Source organism: Mus musculus, chromosome 10, assembly GCF_000001635.26.
Source record: "Mus musculus strain C57BL/6J chromosome 10, GRCm38.p6 C57BL/6J".
In the NCBI taxonomy this organism is placed as follows: domain Eukaryota; kingdom Metazoa; phylum Chordata; class Mammalia; order Rodentia; family Muridae; genus Mus; species Mus musculus.
In genome coordinates, this window is record NC_000076.6 from 66,166,144 (window position 1) to 66,188,396 (window position 22,253).

Here is a 22,253-nt window from a genome sequence, read left to right on the forward strand (position 1 = left end):
TCACCCTGTACAAAGTTCAAGTCCAAGTGGATCAAGGACCTCAACATAAAACCAGATACACTGAGTCAAATAGAAGAGAAAATGAGAAAGAGCCTTGAACTCATTGGCACAGGGAGAAATTTCCTAAACATAACTCCAATGGCTCATGCTCTAAGATCAACAATTTATAAATGGGACCTCATGAAACTGGAAAGGTTCTACAAGGCAAAGAACATAGTTAATAAGACAAATCATCAACCTACAGATTGGGAAAAAAAAATCTTCACTAACTCCACATCCAATTGAGGGCTAATATACAAAATATATAAAGAACTCAAGAAGTTAATCACAGAAAAAAACAAAAACAAAACAAAACAAAATAACAACAACAACAACAACAAAAAAAAAAACAACTCAATCAAAAAATGAGGTATAGAACATAGAACCAAACCGAGAATTCACAACTGAGGAATCATGAATGGTTGAGAAGCACCTAAAGAAGTGTTCAAAGTCCTTAGTGATCAGAGAAATGCAAATCAAAGCAACCCTGAGATTCTACCTTACACCAATCAGAATGGCTAAAATCAAAACCTCAGGTGACGACACATGTTAGAGAGGATGTGGAGAAAGAGGAACACGCCTCCATTGCTGATGGGATTGCAAACTGGTATAACCACTCTGGAAATCAATCTGGAGGTCCCTCAGAAAACTGGAAATAGATCTATCTGAAGACCTAGCTATATACTCTTGGGAATATACCCAAATGATGTCCCATCATGCCACAGGGGCACGTGTTCCACTATGTTCATAGTGGCCTTATTTGTGAGAGCCAGAAGCTGGAAACAACCTAGATGTCCCATGACAGAAGAATGGATACAGAAAATATGGCTCATTTAAACCATTGAATACCACTCAGGTATTAAGAATGAGGACATCCTGAGTTTTGCAGGCAAATGGATGGAACTTGAAAATATCCTGAGTAAGGTAACTCAGACCCAAGAGGACATGCATGGTATGTACTCACTAATAAGTGGATGTTAGAAGAAAAAAAAAAGTACAGAATACCCAAAATACAGTCCACAGAACTCAAAAAGGTCAACAAGCTGAATTCCCCCAAGGGAGAACACCCCAGTCTCATTTGAAAGAGAGAAGAAAGCAATCACAAGTGGGGAGGAAGGGAGGAACCTGGGAAAGTGGATGGGGGGCCCATAGAGGGGGAGGGAGGAGACAGGAACCTGATCTGGTATTGGGTGAGGGAAAAGGACTGAAGCCCTGAGGGCCAGCAGAAAGAATGTAAACAAGCAACCTCAGGAAAAAGGAGGTTGGGGAACACCCCCCGCCCCCCAGAATGTATCAGAGACCTGGGAAATGAGAGACTCCCAGGACTCAAAAGGATGGACCTTAGATGAAATGCCTGATAGTAGGGAGAGGGAACTTATAAAGCCCACCTCCAGCAGGAAGACAGGACAGCTAATGAGGGATGGGATTGCCATCCCACAGTCACATCTCTGACCCATTATTGTTCCTGTCTGAAAGAATTACAGGGATGGAAATGGAGAGGAGCCTGAGGAAAAGAAGGTCCAGCGACAGGCCCAAAGTGGGATCCAGCTCAAGGAGAGGTCCCAAGGCCTGACACTATTACTGAGGCTGTGGAGAGCTCACAAAAAGGGATCTATCATGACTATCCTCCGAAAGACCCAACAATCAGCTGAAAGAGTCAGATGCAGATATCTGTACCCATCCAGTGGAAAGAAGCAGCTGGACCCTGTTGTTGAGTTAGGGAAGGCTGAAAGAAGCTGAGGAGAAGGGCGATCCTGTAGGAGGACCAGCAGCCTCAATTAATCTGGACCCCTGAGATCTCTCAAACACTGGACCATCAAACAGACAGCATGTACCAGCTGATAGGAGGACCCCCAACAAACATATAGTAGAGGAATTCCGGGTCTGTGTTCATTCAGAGATGATGCACCTAACCATTAAGAGACCGGAGGCCCCAGGGAGTTTAGAGGTCAGGTGGGGTTAGGGGTAGGGGCACCCACATGGAGACAGGGTGGGGTGGGGAGGAGGTTTATGATGTGGAGCAATTGGAAGGTGAATGGGAGGCAGGGAATGAAATATATAGTGTAAAATATAAATTAAAAGTAAAATAAAATTTAAAAAAGAAATATATAAAAATTTTTGTTTTTTCTTGAATATATATATACATATATATATATATATATGTATATATATATATATATATATATATATAGAGAGAGAGAGAGAGAGAGAGAGCAAGATTTATTACTAAGAAATTTAATTACTACCTATCTTAATAGGATGACTGTGAGTGGCAAATATAAACTCAGAGAAGATAAACATTGCAAAATCATAGGACTAGTTTAGCACCTATAACTTGCTGAAATTCGGTTTTCATGATCAAAGAGTAAGATGTCGTAGAATTCTCTGCTTTAATGTAAGTCTAATGAAGTCGAGAATCTTGAGTGCAATGATCTCTTACTAATATGAAGTCCAGAGGGCATTGTGAAGTTACTGACAGATTCATATACAACACTCTACAAAAGTATGATAGAAAAATTGAATTGTATTGATGCTGTAATTAAATACAATCTCACTTTTTATGTTCTCTGAGAGATTTAGAATGCTCTAATCTGAATACATAAAAACAGTCCAACCAATGCACATGGTAAAGTGCTATGTGTTGACTGAATTGTATGGTTCACAAGAGATTTTATATACATCATTGCTCATCATCTCTGTGATGTAAATAACACAGGTATCGCTCAGCTTTACATATTAAAATAAAAGTCACAGAGAGGTGCAACAACATGCTAGGAACCATCACAGCTTGCAAATGGATGACTGAGTACATATGCCAGCTCTTTCTGAAAATAAAGACAATGTATGTCTAGGTTCTTCTCAGACATAGAGGGGCTGAACACTTTAATAAAAATATAAATTTAAATCGGTCATAGTAGCATATGTCTCAACTCCCAAGACACACAAGGCTAAGACAGGAGAACAGCTGAGTTTAAGACCAAACCAAAAGTTTGAGGCTAGGGTAGACCATGCAATGAGGTATTTTCTTATCTTGCTAAATTAATAAATATTATAATAAAAATAAAATCAATTTAAACCTGAATTTAAAAAAAATGGTGACATTAGAATAAAGCAGTCATGGACAGTAAGATATCTCAAAGTTGGTAGTGGAATGGTCCCAGGATATCCTTAATGAATGAATGTGGCTGCCCTTGTATTTGGAGCATAGATATTCAGAATTGAGAGTTCCTCTTGGAAGATTTTACCTTTGATGAGTATGAAGTGCCCCTCCTTGACTTTTTTGATTACTTTGGGTTAGAATGATTTTGTTAGATATTAGAATGGCTACTCCAGCTTGTTTCTTCCGGCCATTTGCTTGGAAAATTGTTTTCCAGCCTTTCATTCTGAGGTAGTGTGTCTATCTTTTTCTCTGAGATGAGTTTTTTTTTTTTTATTATTACGTATTTTCCTCAATGACATTTCCAATGCTATCCCAAAAGTCCCCCATACCCTCCCCTCCACTTCCCTACCCACCCATTCTCATTTTTTTGGCCCTGGCGTTCCCCTGTACTGGGGTATATAAAGTTTGCATGTCCAGTGGGCCTCTCTTTCCAGTGATGGCCGACTAGGCCATCTTTTGATACATATGTAGCTAGAGTCAAGAGCTCTGGGGTACTGGTTAGTTCATAATGTTGTTGCACCTACAGGGTTGCAGATCTCTTTAGCTCCTTGGATACTTTCTCTAGCTCCTCCATTGGGGGCCCTGTGATCCATCCAATAGCTGACTGTGAGCATCCACTTATGTGTTTGCTAGGCCCCTGCCTAGTCTCACAAGAGATAGCTATATCTGGGTCCTTTCAGCAAAATCTTGCTAGTGTATGCAGTGGTGTCAGCATTTGGAAGCTGATTATGAGGTGGATCCCTAGATAAGGCAGTCTCTAGATGGTCCATCCTTTTGACACAGCTCCAAACTTTGTCTCTGTAACTCCTTCTATGGGTGTTTTGTTCCCAATTCTAAGAAGGGGCACAGTGTCCACAGAGTTTCTTATAGGCAGCAAAATGTTGGGTCTTGTTTGTGTAGCCAGTTTGTTAGTCTATATCTTTTTATTGGGGAGTTGAGTCCATTGATATTAAGAGATATTAAGGAAAAGTAATTGTTGCTTCCTGTTATTTTTGTTGTTAAAATTGGCATTCTGTTCTTGTGGCTGTCTTCTTTTAGGTTTGTTGAGGGATTATCTTAAAAATATGGAATGCTTCATGAATTTGCATGTCATCCTTGCGCAGGGGCCATGCTAATCTTCTCTGTATGTTCCAATTTTAGTATATGTGCTGCCGAAGCGAGCACCAGGATATCCTGATTATCAAATGTTCCTCAATATTCAGAAACTGTATGTTCTAGTTTCACTTTGGTTGGTATAATAAAAATACGCTGATATAAAGTAACTTCTGTGATAAAGGGGTTTACTTCAGCTTAAAGTTCTGCATTCTAGTTGATCACAGTGCGTGGGGAGTCAAGGCAGGCAGTTCAAAGTAGCTGATCGTTGAATCACAGTAAAGAACTTAGCGCAACAAATTCATTCATGCTCAATTTTACCTTGTGCTTAGCTGGATATCTCTACTTTGATACAGTCTAGGCCCTCCTGCCTAGGGAATGGCACTATTCATGATTGGCTGGGGTTTTCCATATCAATTAACTAAGTTAAGACAATACCAGAAAGATGTGTCTATAGGCCAATAGGATGTAGATAATCTATAGGCCAACCTGATGTAGATAATTCCATATTGATACATTGTTTTAACATGATTCTAACTTATGCCAAGTTGATACTTGCAGCTAGCCATCATTCCTTGACTGTAAATATAGCCATTGTCCTTTGAACTGCATCTTCCTTGGAAGATGTTCATGCCACAAGACAGAATCCAACCCTGCTATCCCCTCTACTATATCTCTCTAAGCAAGATGGAAACAGAAACTGAATGAGCCTCTGTACCCATAAAAGTTTGGAGGATATTCTGGGTTTTGTTCTTCTTTTACTTTTGCCTCCTTTATTGTTTAAGCCTACCATTGAGTATCTTTGAAATCTATTATTTTATGAAGGATTAGAAAAAATATATTGATAACCTGCTACCCTTTATAAGAAAAAAATTGGAGACTGCTAATCTTCTCTGATATCAATGAATAATTAATGATAACCTGTAGTGATCACTAGAATTAAAAATGAATGAGTTGGCCCAGGAGGGGCTCTGTAGTTAAGAGAAGTTTTTGCTTCCAGAAGAATGTTGTTTCCTAACACTCATGTGGAACTGATCCCAATCACCTGTAATATAACTTCCAGGGAGTCTGATGCTCTCTCTTGGCCTCTAAGAGTACACAGAGAGAGAGAGAGAGACAGAGACAGAGAGATAGAGAGACAGAGAGACAGAGACCAATGAACAAATGGATGGATAAATAAAATATTTTTTAAAAAATAAATGAGGAAAAAGAGAAAACTGTGAAATTATTTCTGGCATCATTAATGTTCTCCCTGGGAAAAAAATTATATCAGTTGATTTTTACACAAAATATTTTCCTCCCTAAATGAGTCTAAAGCAATGTGTGAGTGAAAATACAGATGTGTTTGCCCAACTCACAGAAATAAAAATCATTTTCAGCAGAGACGCTCTAAGACCTGCTTAGTAAGTATTAACCACGCTTGGTATGGGAAAGCCAGCCAACTGTTCAGGGCTAGTGAGGTCATGGATCTTGGAGGAGAACCTACCACCACCACTTTACTAAACCAGCATAATCTGTAACAACAATCTAAATATTTCCCTTAAATCCACCGTTCAGGGTAGTCTTCAGCCCTTATCAAGAAAACTTCCCTTTGCAAGAGATGGAGGCCACTACAGAGAATAGCAATCAATCTGAATGCACAGTTGTGAAGCCCAGTGCAAAAGATAGGTCTCAATACAATTGCCGCACCTAAGGCCTGGGAAGCATCACAGAGGAGGCATAAAAGATGTAAGGGCCAGACAGTCAGAAAGTTGGATGTGAGAAGCTATATCCATGAGGTCTCAGCAACAGGACTGCTTAAGTGTGTGGTAAACAATAGCAACAACAACAACAAAAGACACGCTAGTGTGGATGAGGAGATCCCCAGAAAACTTTAAACCTATACAAAGTATTATAGGCAGCTAAGAAAATCTGGAGGTGGAGAGATAAGATAGTCTTCTCCAAGAAAAGGCACATCAATTGACTGTCTAATACCAAATGGTGCGAACTGAACACATGCATACAGGTAGCAATATGCAACTCAGCAGGTTTAGGAACACACTCATACATACATGGTTAATATATATTGATATATGAACATATTGATATGTATCAATTGTTAATAAAATTGGCCATAAATATCAATATGAATAAAAAACAAATTAGGGTATTATGAAAGGATCTGGAGGAAAGAAAAAGAAGGAGAAATGGTAGAATCACATTACAATCTTAAAAAATAAAAGAGGTGGTTTTTAAATGGCAACCCAAACAATAATCATTGAAAGAGAAAACAGAAAAGTTAAACCTGGATTTAAACCAAGAAAATCAGTCCTGACCTCTGGCACATAAAGATAGCTGTACTTGCAATATTATTTATTCATTGCTGCTTCCTATACTTACATTTTCCTTGTCTGTTTTTCACCTTTAAAAAAAAAAAAAAAAAAAGCCAGGACACACCAGCGACAGTCGTTGCATAAAAGAAGTTCAGCAGGAAAACAACCTTATTTTTACAGCGCCAGGGTTCTCTCCTTATGTGCAGCACTACAGAGCTACCATCTGTGGCAGGGAGCAATAACTGGGGAGGAGCCACTTCAGGAACAGGCAAGGGTCCCAAGGGGGCAGCTAAGTCATCCAGATGCCAGGGTTTTAGATGCCGGAAATGTCACTTCAGTAAATAATCCAAGCCTCTCCCTTCATTTCCAGATGGGATTGCTGGAACCTTCTAGCAGCAGATCAGTGACTTCACACCTGACTATGCCTGGTTTTGTGAACACCCTAAGGAGAATGGGGGCAGTGAGTGAGGGGAGTATCAATTCGCAGACAAGCAGATGCTATCCTTTCTGTAACCTGTGAACTCACTTAAATACCTCCTGTCACTTCTCTGATCTCTAGATAGCACTGGATATTCCACACATCCAACCCTAGACTCAGGGAGCCCTTCTCATATACAACACAAAAGGTGAGCTGGATAAAGTGGTGGGGAATGTGGTAACAATTTAGAATCATGATAGCTAATTTTACAACTGATTGTACTTCTATTCATTTTATTACAAACATAAGCCAATCTCAGATGCCTCCTCATTGGTGATAGACACAGTGTTAAAACAGCAGCATCAAGACAACTTTGGAAGAAACTCTGTGTACTGATATGGAAATTTCCTGGTAGAGGGAATTGATAAATCATTCTTTTCCGTGTGGGTTTCAGAACAAGGAATTAAATTGTTAGGTAATTCACATTGGTGTTGAAAGTCTCATTGCCCTATTTTTCTGGCTCAGAAAATATACTGTTGTCAATTAGAGATGGGGAGAGTGACATTAAATTATCTGCATAATTGTGGTGCTCATGGAGCTTCCTCGTGCATTTGGAACTCTGAACATCCAGCTCAAGGTGACAGACCATAGCATTTCCTCACCTTCCAAGAAATAGATCCAGCAAAGTTGTTTCATGGACTCTTGAAAGAGTAGATACAGCAGACACATTTCCCCTGAAGCCCCACACACTTCTACACACTTACACATTGGCGAATTGGACTATTGAAGAGCTGTTAGGCTCAAACCCTCATACAAATATAGGAAATGTAGCTCTGGCTCTTGATCAAAAACATATTCTCAATGTGCTCATGAAATAGCAAAAAAAAAAAAAAAAAAAAAAAGAAAGAAAAAGAAAAAAAAAAGAAATGAAACAATCTTACCAAGCCCAGGGCTTATTATTACCTTATTTTCAATTCCAGGTGTCAAATGGAATCCTAGTAAGATCAGATATAATATTAGCAAGTACATTACAGGGAAGGGGATAAAAAGCTGTCTATTAGCATGATGAAAAAGGAGCTGAACAAAATGCCTCTTCACTTCTTCAGTCTCCCAGTGCAGCTTCCTGCCCATAGATAAAGGTACAAGTTACAGTCAGAAGCCATCGAATATTCCTTGTCTGTAAGTTTGCTGCTACCCAGTCAGTTTAAAATGAGATGTTCAAGTCTGCTCCTTCTTATTACCTCTAATAGAAACAGGGGAAAAACAATAAAAGTAGATGGGTATAGTTCTGCAAACCTGCTCAATTGCTAGCATCACAATCTCAAGCTATTCTCATTAGGAACAGCGATGGCCATTCTCTAAGGGTCATCGTATAAAAATGGCCATAAAAGATGGGAGGAGTAAATTCTAGGACACTAAGTTTTCATTTTCGATATGATGCTTTCTGAAAGTGTAGTTATTGTTAACATCTGTCTTAGAAGGAAACAACTGTCAAGTGAGTTATGAATGAACATAAAGAACATCTTGAGCCCAAGAAGAATGTAAACATAGTGTCTACCATGGAGCTTCAGGGTAAGTTAGAAACATCCAAGACTGCTTGACATGGGTTCACATCTAAAGCTATGCCATATTCAAAAAAAATAGAAGCAGTTCTACCGGAAGATCCAGCATATACCCAGAAGATGCTCCAAGATGTAATAAGGACACATGCTCCACTATGCTCATAGCAGCCTTATTTATAATAGCCAGAGGCTAGAGAGAACCCAGATGTCCCTCTACAGAGGAATGGATACAGAAAATGTGGTACATTTACACAATGGAGTACTATGCAGTTATTAAAAACAATGAATTTATGAAATTCTTAGAAAAATGGATGGATCTGGAGGATATCATCCTAAGTGAGGTAACCCAATCACAAAAGAACACACATGATATGCACTCACTGATAAGTGGATATTAGTCCAGAAACTCAGATTCCTTCTTAGAAACAAAATACCCATGGAAGGAGTTACAGAGACAAAGTTCAGAACAGAGTCTGAAGGAACAACCATTCAGAAACTGCCCCACTTGGGGATCCATCCCATAAACAACCACCAAATCCAGACACTATGGCCAACAAGAACTTGCTGACAGGAGCCTGGTATAGCTGTCTCCTGAGGGGCTCTGCCAGTGCCTGGCAAATACAGAAGTGGATGCTCAGAATCATCCATTGGATGGAGCACAAGGTCCCCAATGAAGGAACTAGAGAAAGTACCCAAGGAGCTGAAGGGATTTGAAGCCCCATAGGAGGAACATCACTATGAACTAACCAGTACCCCCAGAGCTCCTTGGAACTAAACCAATAATCAAAGAAAATACATGGTAGAACTTGTAGCTCTAGCTGTGTGTGTAGCAAAGGATTACCTAGTTGGTCATCAATGGGAGGAGAGGCCCTACGTCCTGTGAAGGTTCTATGTCCCAGTATAGGGGAATGTCAGGACTGGGAATGGGAGTGGGTAGGTTGAGGAGCATGGAGAATGGGGAGGGGATAGGGGATTTTTGGAGGGGAAACTAGAAAAGAAGATAACATTTGAAATGTAAATAAAGAAAATATTTAAAAAAAAAAAAAAAGGACCCTGTCCCAGGTGGAGATGCTCAGTTGTAACCCAAATGGCTTTCCCAACAAAACCACAAGTTTCAGTCACAAATACATAAGTGCATTTTGATTGTGAATTGCAGAATAAAAGGTTTTGAAAATGTCTTTGTCAGAAAGTCATTTCATTTTATTTGGACATTTTTTAAAATACATTATTAGTTTTAAAGATACATAAGTCTGAAAAGTCCTTTAGAAATCATTCATCCAATTCACACCTGGTTAATCCCACTGACTTCACTGAAAAATGGAGTTTTAGGACTGCTCAAAATGTCAAATGATCAGTTTCCATATCGCAAAGCATGGTAGACCAGATGCTGTCTGGTAGCCAACTCATCGCACTAAAGTTCCCAATTCTGCTCCATATATATGAGTCACTGTGTTGGCTATTTAATCTACCACTCTCACCTCTCACTTTGCCCTTACCAGATACTAACCTGTATAGTATAGAGGAGTAGGATGGAGCCGACCCTGTGACTTAGTGATTTCTCTTTCAGGTGCCATTTGCCATTCAGAAGTCAAGGGCTATGGTAATCATACAGCCACAGTGCAGGACAGTCTGGCAATTCCAGAAAAGACTAAAGTTAAATCATGACGCAGCAGTTACATATAGAGAATACACATAAGTAAAATACAAAACTCCATCCACTGAAAACTTATAAATGAAGGTTCAAGGTATTTCACATCAAAGGTGGAAAGCGGAAATAATATGAAGGTCTACAAATGAATAAATAGAAAATAAAGCATGGGATATTGAGACTACAATGTGTCATCCCCTCATAAAGAGAAATGGAGTACTGATGTACACACGGTAGCCATGACATTAAGAACAGATATTTATATATATGGAACCAGGCGTGGTGGCGTATGCCTTTAATCACAGCATTCAGGAGGCAGAGGCAGGTGGATTTCTAAGTTCGAGGCCAGCCTGGTCTACAGAGTGAGTTCCAGGAAAGCCAGGGCTACACAGAGAAACCCTATCTCGAAAAACCAAAATAATAATAATAATAATAATAATAATAATAATAATAATAAATATATGGCAGAATGTACCAATTCTAAAGAGGAATTGTCCAATTCCATTTTTGCGAAATGTTTAGAATAACCAGACACATGGCAGATCTGTGGTTGCCTAGAGACATGAGAATAAAGAGATGGAGTTTTGGGAATAAGCCCTAAAGGGACGGGGTTTCTCTTTTTGTTGTTTAATCTATTCTAAACTTGATTGTGGGGCCAGTTACAGGCTCCACATGTAGACTAAAATCCATAGAATGATAACCTTTAAATGGCTGAGTGACATACCATAGGAATTAAATCTCAATTTAACATTTACCAAAAACATTTCAATTTAATGAACTCCAAGAATCATCTTCTTTTTGCTTCCCTGAATAAGACTTCCTTCTTCTAGTATGATGGAAACACTAATGTCTAAAGAGGAACATGATTATCTAGCAAATGATTTTGTGCTGACAAAGTGATCCTGAAATATCCAGAGTTCAGTAGGGGCATGTGTGCACAATACATATGAGCATTGTAATACCCTCAAATCATAGCTAAACATTTATTACAATAAGTAGCCTGGACCACTATTCAACAGGTTGAGTGTTCTCTCTGGTTTCAATCAATCACAGCCAGTTTTTCAACAATCTCCCTCAGGGTTTTATGAGCAAGACCAATTAGGCAGTATTGCTTTATTGGACTGTTAAGGTCTGCCAACAGTTTGGTGAATTACACAGCTGTCACATCAGTTCCAAGTGATTGTCAGCAGTAAGACAATAACCGTAACACACGCATGCACAGTGCACACCACAGGGGGGGGGGGATAAAAAGCCGAAGAGCCTAGCTATTGTAAAGTATTGGGGAAGTAATTATGGGAAAAAAGAAACATACATTAACTTCCTGATAGATTACAAGGGATGTCAATCAAGGACAGGAGACGGTCAGGGAGATGGCTCAGTAAAGTAGATGTGGTGCAAGGATGAGGTGGAAGTTCAAATCCCCAGAATTCACATAAAGCCAGATGCAGTAATGCATGCCCCAAATCCTAACACTGCTATAACGATATGGAAGGAAGATACAGAAGAATTCCCAGAAGCTCAGGGTCTAGCTAGCCTGGCATATGCAACTTGTGAGCAAGTTATCCTGTCTCAAACATGATTGAAGCCAAGCACCTTTACCTACACAAGAGAACATTAAGGCGCATGTTTCCTGTACTCTGCTGTCCAAGACACTGATAGAAATTAAAAGATAGAGACACACAGAGCTAAATAGCTACATCTGTCTCTACAGATTTATGAAGATAACTTCGCGGCTTTAGTTATAATGGTCTTAATATATGAATTCATATATGAATATATGAATGTATGTAATTTCAGATCCTCTGAAAACTCTATTTTGAATGCTAAAACAGGATTAAATGGACAAAAATCTTATTAAGGAAAACATTTATGTGAGTGGAAATGACAGATTGGTGGGAGTGGGGGGAAGCAAACATGAGTAGAGGCTATGAGAATCATCATACTAAGATGCTTTCCATGAAAGACAGACAGAGGGATGCCTGGGTATGATTCTCTTAGACCATGAAACAGTCTAATCAAGTATCCATTGGTAAGGCTGTTCAAGGGTTAGTGAAGCACAGGTAGTAAAAGAGGTCCATAGCTCCTCAAAGAAGGCCCACTGTTTTATCTCTGACCTCTCCAACTCAGAGAGAAGGCATGAAGCATGATTAGACCTAGAGAAAGGAATGGGTTTTTGTTTGTTGTTTTTTGTTTGTTTGTTTGAGACAGGGTTACAGGATCTCTTCATATAGCACTGGCTGTCCTGGAACTCACTCTGTAGACCAGGTTAGCCTCGAACTCAGAAATTGGCCTGCCTCTACCTCCCAAATCCTGGGATTAAAGACATGTGCCACCAATGCCTAGCAAAAATAATTTCTTTGTTTTTAAATTTTATTTATTTATGTATTTTATGTATATGCATACACTGTAGCTGTCTTCAGACACACCAGAAGAGGGCATCACATCCCATTATATAGCTGGCTGTGGGCCACCATGTGGCTGCTAGGAATTGAACTCAGGCCATCTCTCCAGCCCCAAGGCGTGCTTTTGAGAGCATAGAAATTCAAGGATTTGATTAATTCCACTCCCTGTAGCTAAAAGTCTGGATAATATATTTTCATCATCTATTTTCAAAAGTCCACTCAACTACAGAAGCATCTAATCTGTGCAACATTCTCAAATGGCAACAAATAACTTAATAACACCTGTGATGGAGAAGAATCATTGAAATAAAAGTCTTGATTTGTAGTCGTGCAATTTGCCTTGGTTAATTCTGATTCTGTAATATTGCTTATTAGATGTGGTAAATTGTAGAAATGTCCACAATTGTCCCCCCTACCCTGTAACTAGTACATTGTCATGAGATTTGACATCCTCTTAGCAAAACGCTAACTTGTCATCCTCCAATAGAGATTAGCTTTTTAAATAAGTGTAGTAAACATAAATATCAGGAGACTTTCTGGTGTTCATGTTCTTCTCTTCTGCTTCTCCCATTAGGAATATGACTAGCCTGGCTCTACATGATGTACGAATAAGAAAGGACTTCCTGTATAGGCTACCATTTGCCTAAGAATTAGGGACATCAACTGACACATGAGAGGTCATAAAACTACAAAGCTCCAAGAGAAATATCAACTTGGATAATAAAAATGTGTACATGTACACTATTGAATACCATTCATCTGTAATTAAAAATGAAATCACTAATATTGTGGGTAAATGACTGGAACTAGAAAAGGTCATATTGAGTGAGAGGAACCCAGACCCAGGAAGACAAATGTCAGAGTTTCTCTCTTATTGGAGGCTCCTAGTTCTAATTCTTCAGATGTGAATATTTATCATGAAGTAACTATGGAAACTAAGAAATTTTAAAAAGTACTGTTGCCAAGATAGGGAAGAGGGGGAATAGCAAGACATAAATGATCTAATCACCAAATTGGGGAAAGAGCCAGAGAGGGGCCTGGAACTAGGAACAGGAAGGGAGATAGATACAGAAGAGGAAGGAAGAAGTAAAATAAGATTAAGGATGGCCAAAACCATCATAAGGATATCTACCTTGTAAAAACTTATAGTAAAGGTAAGTCCATGGGGGGGGAGGGGGAATATATATATATATATATATATGTATCCTAAATAAACACTTCTCATCTAGGCTAACAGTGATTGTCAAGGTCCAAGGACAATTTCACAACATATTCACAAAATAGCAACACCATCACATGAGAAGCCCTCCTCTGAGCTGTTGGCCAGCATTGTCCAACAGATTTTCATAAAACACTACAAGGCTATTGGTATTTCCCTTGGTTGCCCACTAGAGGTGGAAAGTAAGTCTCTATTGCTAAAGAAACCATGGACTTCATATACAGAGCTCAAAGACATCTGAGCTAAAATTGGCCTGAATGCTTTCCCCCTAAAAACTAGCTTTCATGTTACTAGAAGATACCATGCAAGTTTCTAAAGGAGAGAAGCATCCAACTGTCATACCCAGTTGTATCTCCTGTTAACAATAACCAACAACCAGCAAGGCAGGAGAACCCTAAGGGTGCCGTAATGGCATGCATACATTGGTAGTAACCAACAGCTCTCTAATTTGACTTAAGACCCACTCGACAAGAGGGAAAACATGCCTAGTTCTAGAAACCTATCCAACTACCCAAGGCTAGTAAAACCATGCTTATTCGAATAGAACCTATAGTCACCACTTTACTAAAACAACATAATCCATAACTATATTTTAAATGTTTATCTTTATACCCACAGAAAAATATAGTCTTCATTCCTAATCAAGGAAGTCTCTCTTTGCAACAGACACAGTTAATTACAGAAAACTATAACCAACAGAGTCCTATATCCCAGTTCCAATGTTTTTGCATACAATACAATTTCCACATTTAAGGCTCAGGAAGCATTGTATAAGAGGAGGCCAAAAGATTAGAAGAGGCAGAGGATCAGGGAGTTTGCTGTGAGATTGTGCCTCATAGTAATGTCAGAAGCTACACCTATAAAGTCTCACCAGCATGACTACCTAAACATGAGCTAAAAATGGAGAACAAAGATTTAAACAATAAAACATGCTAAGGAAGTCAGGGAGAAAACCCACAAGGCCTCAAACCCATACAAAAACTACAGGCAACTAAGGAATGCTAAAAGAGGCGAAAGCCTTTCCCAGAGAAGAGCTCATGAATTGGTTATCCAATACCAAAATACCAAGACGGTAATCTCTGAAAAAAAATGTAACATATAATTTTATGTTTGTGATATATATATATATATATATATATATATATATATATATATATTTGTGTGTGTGCATATATATTTAGGAATGCATATATATACACACTCATATAGACATATAACAACAATTAATGATAAATGAGGACATGTATTTGAAAGACAGAGAGGAGAAGTATATGAGAATGAGGAAAGGGAAAGCAGAAATGATGTAATTTCGTTATAATCTCAAAAAGAACAGGATATGACCAGTTTGGCTCTTAGGATGAGACATGCATAGGACAGTAAATTGGGACAGATGTCTCAGCTGGGGGCCTAATGCACATGAAAGAGAGCCCAAATGGGGCCAGTAAAGCCACCTGGCAACCTGGCAGTTGACTACAGGCACACAAGAGAGCCCTGCCAAGCCCAACAGATTTCCAGAAACTTCCCACTGGCTACTTCATTTGGAATCAAGACTAAATAGATCGATGCCTTAAGTTCTCTGTGATAGGTGATTTCTCATGCACCAAGTAGTCAACTAGCAGACTAATTGTCACACACTTGAAAGCTTATACACCTAAGCATCTCATCTAGGACTTGGTGGATTTAACACTGTGAAAGCACAAAATCACACACACACATACACACGGGGTGAAGGGAAGTGAATGTGATAAAAGGAATCTACAAATTACTATGACTTCATTTCTCATATCCATTGCTCTGATCATGCCATTTTCCAATGATATGTTGTGCAGCCAGTGTCCTGTCATTCAGATTCTTTCCTCCTCATTTCCTATGATTCTGAGTATTCGTGAATTGGGTTCCTCTACTCAATATTTAAAAACAAAACATGTGTTTCTATCTTCTATATTACCTCTGCATGGCTCGATCTTCGCTTGCTCTATTCCGCTCCCTCTACTGCTCCTCCCCTTTTTCCCCTCCCCCCTCCCCTCTCTCCCTTCCCTCCCCCTTGTGATGGTCTCTACTGCCCAGTAAAATAACCAATCTTCTTCTCAATTATTTTCAAGTATGAAGAATAATGACCACTCATTGAGGCATGCTCGTCCTAAATAAACTTAAATGATTTAAAATTGTCTTGTCCTTTCCCATCACAGAGAAGAAGAAGCCTAAAGTAGCACACAATGACTGAAATATCCAAGTATATTCCATGTTCCTATAACTGAGTCAGGTCAGTCTGCAGATAAGTATTTGAAGATGAAGAGATTATCTTGGGTACACAGTGGTCGTACACATTCCTCAGGACCATGGAGTTTGGAAAAGGAGATGCTCCCAAGTAGACAAATGAAGCCAGATCAGTATCTCTCATGCTGCACTATAGCTAATTCCTAAGGTATCAAAAGCTTTAATGTACTACCCATAACTGTGAAACCATTAGAGAAAACATACATAAAACACTTCGGGATATAATCAGGGATTTTCATATAGCACAAGAAATAATGAAGAATTGATAAACAGGGTTGCATGACATTGAGAGACTTTGGCACAAGAAAGGCAACCAAAAACCCGAATGGGACACTATGGAAAGGGAAAATTTGCTGTCTACATATCTGACAGAGAATTAATATTGAAGATATATTAAAAACAGCCAAATTAAGCAACAACAACACAAAACTGCCTTTTGATATTTAGGCTAAAGAACCAGAGCTCTCAAAGAATAAATAAATAAATAAATAAATAAATAAATAAATACAAGCTGTCAAAAAATCTTTTAAAATGTTCAATATTCTTAGCCACAAGAGAGATGTAAATTAAAACAAATTATAGATTCTACCTCCCCAGTCAGAATGGCTACTATCAAGTAAACAGATGACAATGAATGCTCACAAAGATGTGGAGAAGGAGGCATCCTTATTTACTATCAGTAGAAGTGTAAACTGGTCTAGCCAATATGGAAATCTATGTAGAGGATTTTCAATAAATAAACATAAAGAACAACCGTATGGTTCAGGTATACTTAGTTTTGAAAACCCTATCAGGCAACATACCACAGAGATACTACTACATCCACATTCACTCAGCACTATTCATGATTGTCAGAAAATAGACTCACCCTAGATGTGATTGTGTGTATGTGTCTGTGTGTGTTTAGGTCACAAAACTAGAACAGAGATCATGAGCGAATGAGAGAGACAGTAAGAGACAGAGTAAGGAAAGTAGGAAATAGAGTAACATATGCATGTACGTAAGAAGCAGCAGGCTCACCAACTGGGACAAGAAAAAGAACCAGCAGGAGGGAACAGCTTGTGGGAAATGAGGAAGAGGAGACATTGTAGAGCATGGAAGGGAAATGAATGAGAACAAATTATGGAGGAGGATATTACAATAAAAGTATGCTAACTTAAAAATTATAATTTAAAATTTTAATATCTAATATGTATATATATTTGTTTTAATTTAAAAGAACTATTTTTTAAAACTTTCTGCTTTAACTGATTTTTGATTGACTGATCAATACTCAATTTGATAGTGCCCGTAGAGATCATTCTAATTGTCCTAAGTATTTTCTTGTGAAATCATGACAATTTTATATTTAAGTAACCAACTTTATGTTATATTTTGTATTAAAATGAGTCCAAATAGCCTTATATCCAAATTATCACTTTCATATTCTGTTTTATACATGATATTCAAAGTATTTAACAGCCACATCAGCTAGAATAGTCCACTTACCAGTCAGAAATTAAGTCCATTATACACAAGTGGCATGCATAATATATCCCTACATGTACAGAAATCATTTCACAGCTGAATTATTGATCAAATATGCCATACTTTTTACTCTCCTCACACTAGTCTTAAATTTGAATATTGTGTCTGTCTCAAACACTCAGAATTTTGTCACAGACATACAGATTGACCATTTTCTTTTATGGCTGAATAGAAAGGCCATTATTATCTTTAAAACAAATGAGAAGAAAGAAAGACAGGGAATATATCATTGACCTAAGTGTTTATCTTCCTGTTGTTTGGTGATTCACCAAAAAACGTTTCTTCAAAAAAAAACAAAAACAAAAAAAAAAAAAACTTGCAAACCAGCAGGATGTATGTAACATAAGCCACCTACCCTTTGAAATTTTATGTCTACTTGAAAATATAGATGTCTACATTTAACAGTTTCTGTCCCCCAAATTATCTAGAAGATTAATTATCTAGGAGATTATTTTGTTTGGCCATAAAGAGTTAGGAAAAAAAATGAAAGAAAAAAAAAAAGGATCACTAACACCCTCATTCAAAAAAGGATACAAAATTCATGTTTTACCGGCTATTTTTATATGTCTCATACTTGGGTTTTGTGAAAACCCGAATGTACTGAAGCTGACTTTTAAAAAGTATTTATGCCCCACTCAAATCAGACACATGGCAACCCACAAGGGTCAAGAGTAACTCGGTTTCAGAAAGAATTTCATATTTTTAGTTGGATAATCTTTCAGAAATTTTGGAACAGGTTTGATTGTCATTCTGTGCCTAAGCAACACTTTAAATGACATTTCTTTTTTTTTAATTAAATATTTTTTTATTTACATTTCAAATGTTATCCTCTTTCCTAGTTTCCGCTCCGAAAAATCCCCTATCCACTCCTCCCTCCGCCCTGCTCCCCAACCCACCCACTCCCATTCCCAGTCCTGGCATTCCCCTCTACTGGGGCATAGAGCCTTCACAGGACCTAGGGCTTCTCCTCCCATTGATGACCAATTAGGCCATCCTCTGCTACATATACAGCTAGAGCCACAAGTTCTACCATGTGTTTCCTTTGATTGGTGGTTTAGTTCCAAGGAGCTCCGTGGGTACTGGTTAGTTCATATTGATGTTCCTTCTATGGAGCTTCAGACTCCTTCAGCTCCCTGGGTACTTTCTCTAGTTCCTTCATTGAGGACCTCTGTGCTCCATCCAATGGATGATTCTGAGCATCCACTTCTGTATATGCCAGGCACTGGAAGAGCCCCTCAGGAGACAGCTATACCAGGCTCCTGTCAGCAAGATCTTGTTGGCATCTACCATGGTGTCTGGGTTTGGTGGTTGTTTATGGGATGGATCCCCAAGTGGGACATTCTCTGGATGGTCATTCCTTCAGTCTCTGCTCCAAACTTTGTCTCTGTAACTCCTTCCATGGGTATTTTGTTCCCCCTTCTAAGAAGGATTCTGAGCTTCTGGGCTAATATCCACTTATTATTGAGTGCATACAATGTATGTTCTTTTGTGATTGGATTGCCTCACTCAAGATGATATTCTCCAGATCCATCCATTTGTCTAAGAATTTCATAAATTCATTGTTTTTAATAGCTGCATAGTACTCCATTGTGTAAATGTACCACATTTTCTGTATCCATTCCTTTGTTGAGGGACATCTGGGTTCTTTCCAGCTTCTGGCTATTTTAAATAATGCTGCTATGAACATAGTGGAACATGTGTCTTTATTAAGTGTTGGAGCATCTTCTGGGTATGTGCCCAGGAGTGGTATTGCTGGATCTTCTGGTAGAACTATGTCCAATTTTCTGAGGAACTGCCAAACTGATTTCCAGAGTGATTGTACCAGCTTGCAGTCCCACCAGCAATGGAGTGTTTCTCTTTCTCTACATCCTCGCCAGCATCTGCTGTCACCTGAATTTTTGATCTTAGCCATTCTGACTGGTGTGAGGTGGAATCTCAGGGTTGTTTAGATTTTCATTTCCCAATGATTAATGATGTTGAACTTTTTTTTTCTAGTGCTTCTCAGGCATTCAGTATTCCTCAGTTGAGAATTCCAACACTTCTTTAACATTTAAAATCCTCTGAATTCAAAAACTATATGGGAGTATTTTTTTCAACCAAATATCCCTCTTTCAAAGTAGTATGTGATAATTAAATTCTCCACTAACTTTGAATATGTAGATACAAAGATTAACATGTGAGCAATTTGAAAGCTCCTAAAATATATGCATTCTTTGAAAGTTTATCCAAGCTACTTATTATCTTTAAAAGATAATCTAGTCTTGAGGATACAGTTCAGTGGTAGAATGCTTGAGAGGCACATGCAAGGTCTTGTGTTCAATCCCTACTTCTGCAAAATAATACTAAATAAAGAAGAAAATTTGTAATCTCACCAAGAAGAAAAGTAATGATTCATTTCTTTTCTTTGGCATCACACGATAGTTGAATAGCATATCACTCCCAGTACCAGATACAATAGTAATGATTCCCAACTTGTAGGTGGCAACTCCTTTGGGAGTCATATATCAGATACTCTGAATATCAGATACTCACATTACAATCCATAACAGTAGTAAAACCACTGTTATGAAGTAGCAATAAAAGTGATTTTATGGTTAGGGAATCACCACATGAGAAACTGCATTAAATGGTCAGAGCATTTAGAAAGGTTCACTCGGAGACATTACATTTCAGGACTTGGAATTACCAAAAGCAACCATAGACCTTATTCTTTGAATTAATGATTGTCCATAGATTCTATACTCAAAGTCATACAGCATGTGAACTCCCTTAAATTTATATTTAGCTCAACTTTCCATTAGGAAGATCCTCTGATAATATCTAATATCCTTTAATATCACCGACCAAACACATAAGCAAGCCAGAAAGCATTTTGTGAACTCTGTACCCTAATGCTATACAAATCATTTGAATTGTTTTTCTCCATTCAATTTACTTGTGCTGCCTTACCACTTTAGGAGCTTTTGTTTAAAAAGTACTAAATGAGAAATAACAAAGTTCAAATTCTAGTGTGCCAATCCTGGACTCTGATGGGCTTCTCCTTTTCTCTGTGCCATACCAAGGTAGGTGAAAATTGAACTCTGTTACTGTGCCAAGGTCTACAGATACTATAGAGTAAGAAATCTGATTCCTCATTGTGCTGATACCAGACCTGACACTCCTGGTTCTTTTTAGCTATAACCTCCACTAAAAGCAGCAGGCAGCCTACTCTGCAAGGAAATTGATGGATAGTGATAAATTCAAAAATGCACTACTGAGATAGCCAATTAAAGCTGTGTGAAAAGTTATGAATATTAATGTGTTCTCAGAGATGACAAGAAAGAAAGCTGCTTTTCAGCAGTCAAATGTTTTAGCCATTTGCTCCACCCCACTAAGAGGCTCCCCTGTTACTCTGAGTGCCAGGACTGCCTTCCTCTACCCTCAGGCCAAAGCATGAGTAATTAATCTTCCCTTCCTGCAATACTTCTCAGTCAGTCCACTTTTCCATGCACTCACCCAAGGCAAGGGAAAGTAGAACCAGATGTGATTGGCATCGTGAAGAATTCAAGTCATGGCACTGAGCTGTGAGCTACCTAGTGAGCAATGGGAGTCACCTCAAGTACAGAAACCCATTAACAGTTTTGTCCCTTGCCAAGAGTATTTAGTTTTTCAAATGAAATCTTGAAGCCTCCTTGTATCCTGCGTGACCCTTCCTTTCTGGGGTTGCAGTGCCAGATCGTTTGAAGCCATCTAGCTAAGCTGTATAATATTATAATTATACTGTCACCTAAGGAGATTTCACAGAAAATTAATGAAACACCACTCACCTCAGACAAGAGCTGAAGCTTGGAGCCCTCTCCTGGGGTTCACTTTTTTCGGTATCAAATATGTCTTAAAGAGAAAGAAAAGAAGTCTCCAATTATCATGCAAAGTACAATTCAAGGAAACAACTTCATTAAATGTCTTTCTACCTCTTTTTTTCTTTAATTTTTTGGACAGTTTATTTCTTCTTGTTCCTCATAGAGAAACTTACCATTAAAATCATTCGAAAATTATACAGGGAAAATAACAAGCAATAGAATGCCATATCTTCAAAATATTCAGTAACCCTCATTGGTCTTCATATAATTAGAAGGTAGAAAAGCAGTTAATTCTTTGGGGATTTCAAAAGAGAATGTGCTCTCTCAGATGTAGCATAGAATATGCTTTTTATGATTCATTCCAAAATTTAAATACCTTTATCTCCTTTTGGGTTGCAAAAATTCAAAATGCACTGTAAGACCCAAGAAGCCTTACATTTCAATAATATTAGCATTCTCTCAGAACCAGCTATCAGTTTTAAGTAAATGAATAGGAAGGACATGCAAAATGACATTTGCCCTTTTATATTTTTTTACCTTGACCAATCTTCTTGTGTGGATGGGATACATGTCTCCCATATATTCCTTTATTTGTCCACTCATTCGTATCCAATTGTTCATCTTATACACCCAATACATCATATTTCTAAACATCTACTCATTTGACTGCATTTTAATATTTATAATACAGAAAAAATATTTCCATTAATAAAAGGAGGCTACTATTGCATCTAAGTACTATGCTGAGGCCAGATTGA

At 38.3% G+C, this 22,253-nt stretch overlaps 2 long non-coding RNA genes and 1 other non-coding gene across 12 annotated transcripts in view; 1 reads left to right on the forward strand and 2 right to left on the reverse strand.

Annotated features, from left to right (window-relative positions):
• Window positions 1-13,371, forward strand: part of 4930407I19Rik (RIKEN cDNA 4930407I19 gene) — a 34,219-nt gene extending 20,848 nt beyond the window's left edge. Inside the window, exons 4-5 of the long non-coding RNA NR_131070.1 lie at window positions 6,974-7,229; window positions 13,208-13,371. This is a non-coding gene — a long non-coding RNA (RIKEN cDNA 4930407I19 gene). The remainder of the gene's footprint in view (window positions 1-6,973; window positions 7,230-13,207) is intronic.
• The window catches only part of 1700023F02Rik (RIKEN cDNA 1700023F02 gene), a 79,883-nt gene that overhangs the window by 45,535 nt on the left and 12,095 nt on the right, over window positions 1-22,253 (reverse strand). For 9 of the 10 annotated variants that reach the window (NR_168557.1, NR_168558.1, NR_168559.1 and 6 more), the window contains 2 exons: window positions 21,463-21,526; window positions 10,091-10,212 (listed from right to left, as the gene is read on the reverse strand). This is a non-coding gene — a long non-coding RNA (RIKEN cDNA 1700023F02 gene). Of the gene's footprint in view, window positions 1-7,984; window positions 8,145-10,090; window positions 10,213-21,462; window positions 21,527-22,253 lie in introns of all 10 variants that reach the window. The other variant, NR_168565.1, reaches the window with a different exon arrangement.
• Gm22829 lies at window positions 4,258-4,363 on the reverse strand. Its single transcript, XR_003949152.1, has one exon. It is a non-coding gene; the product is annotated as a U6 spliceosomal RNA (small nuclear RNA).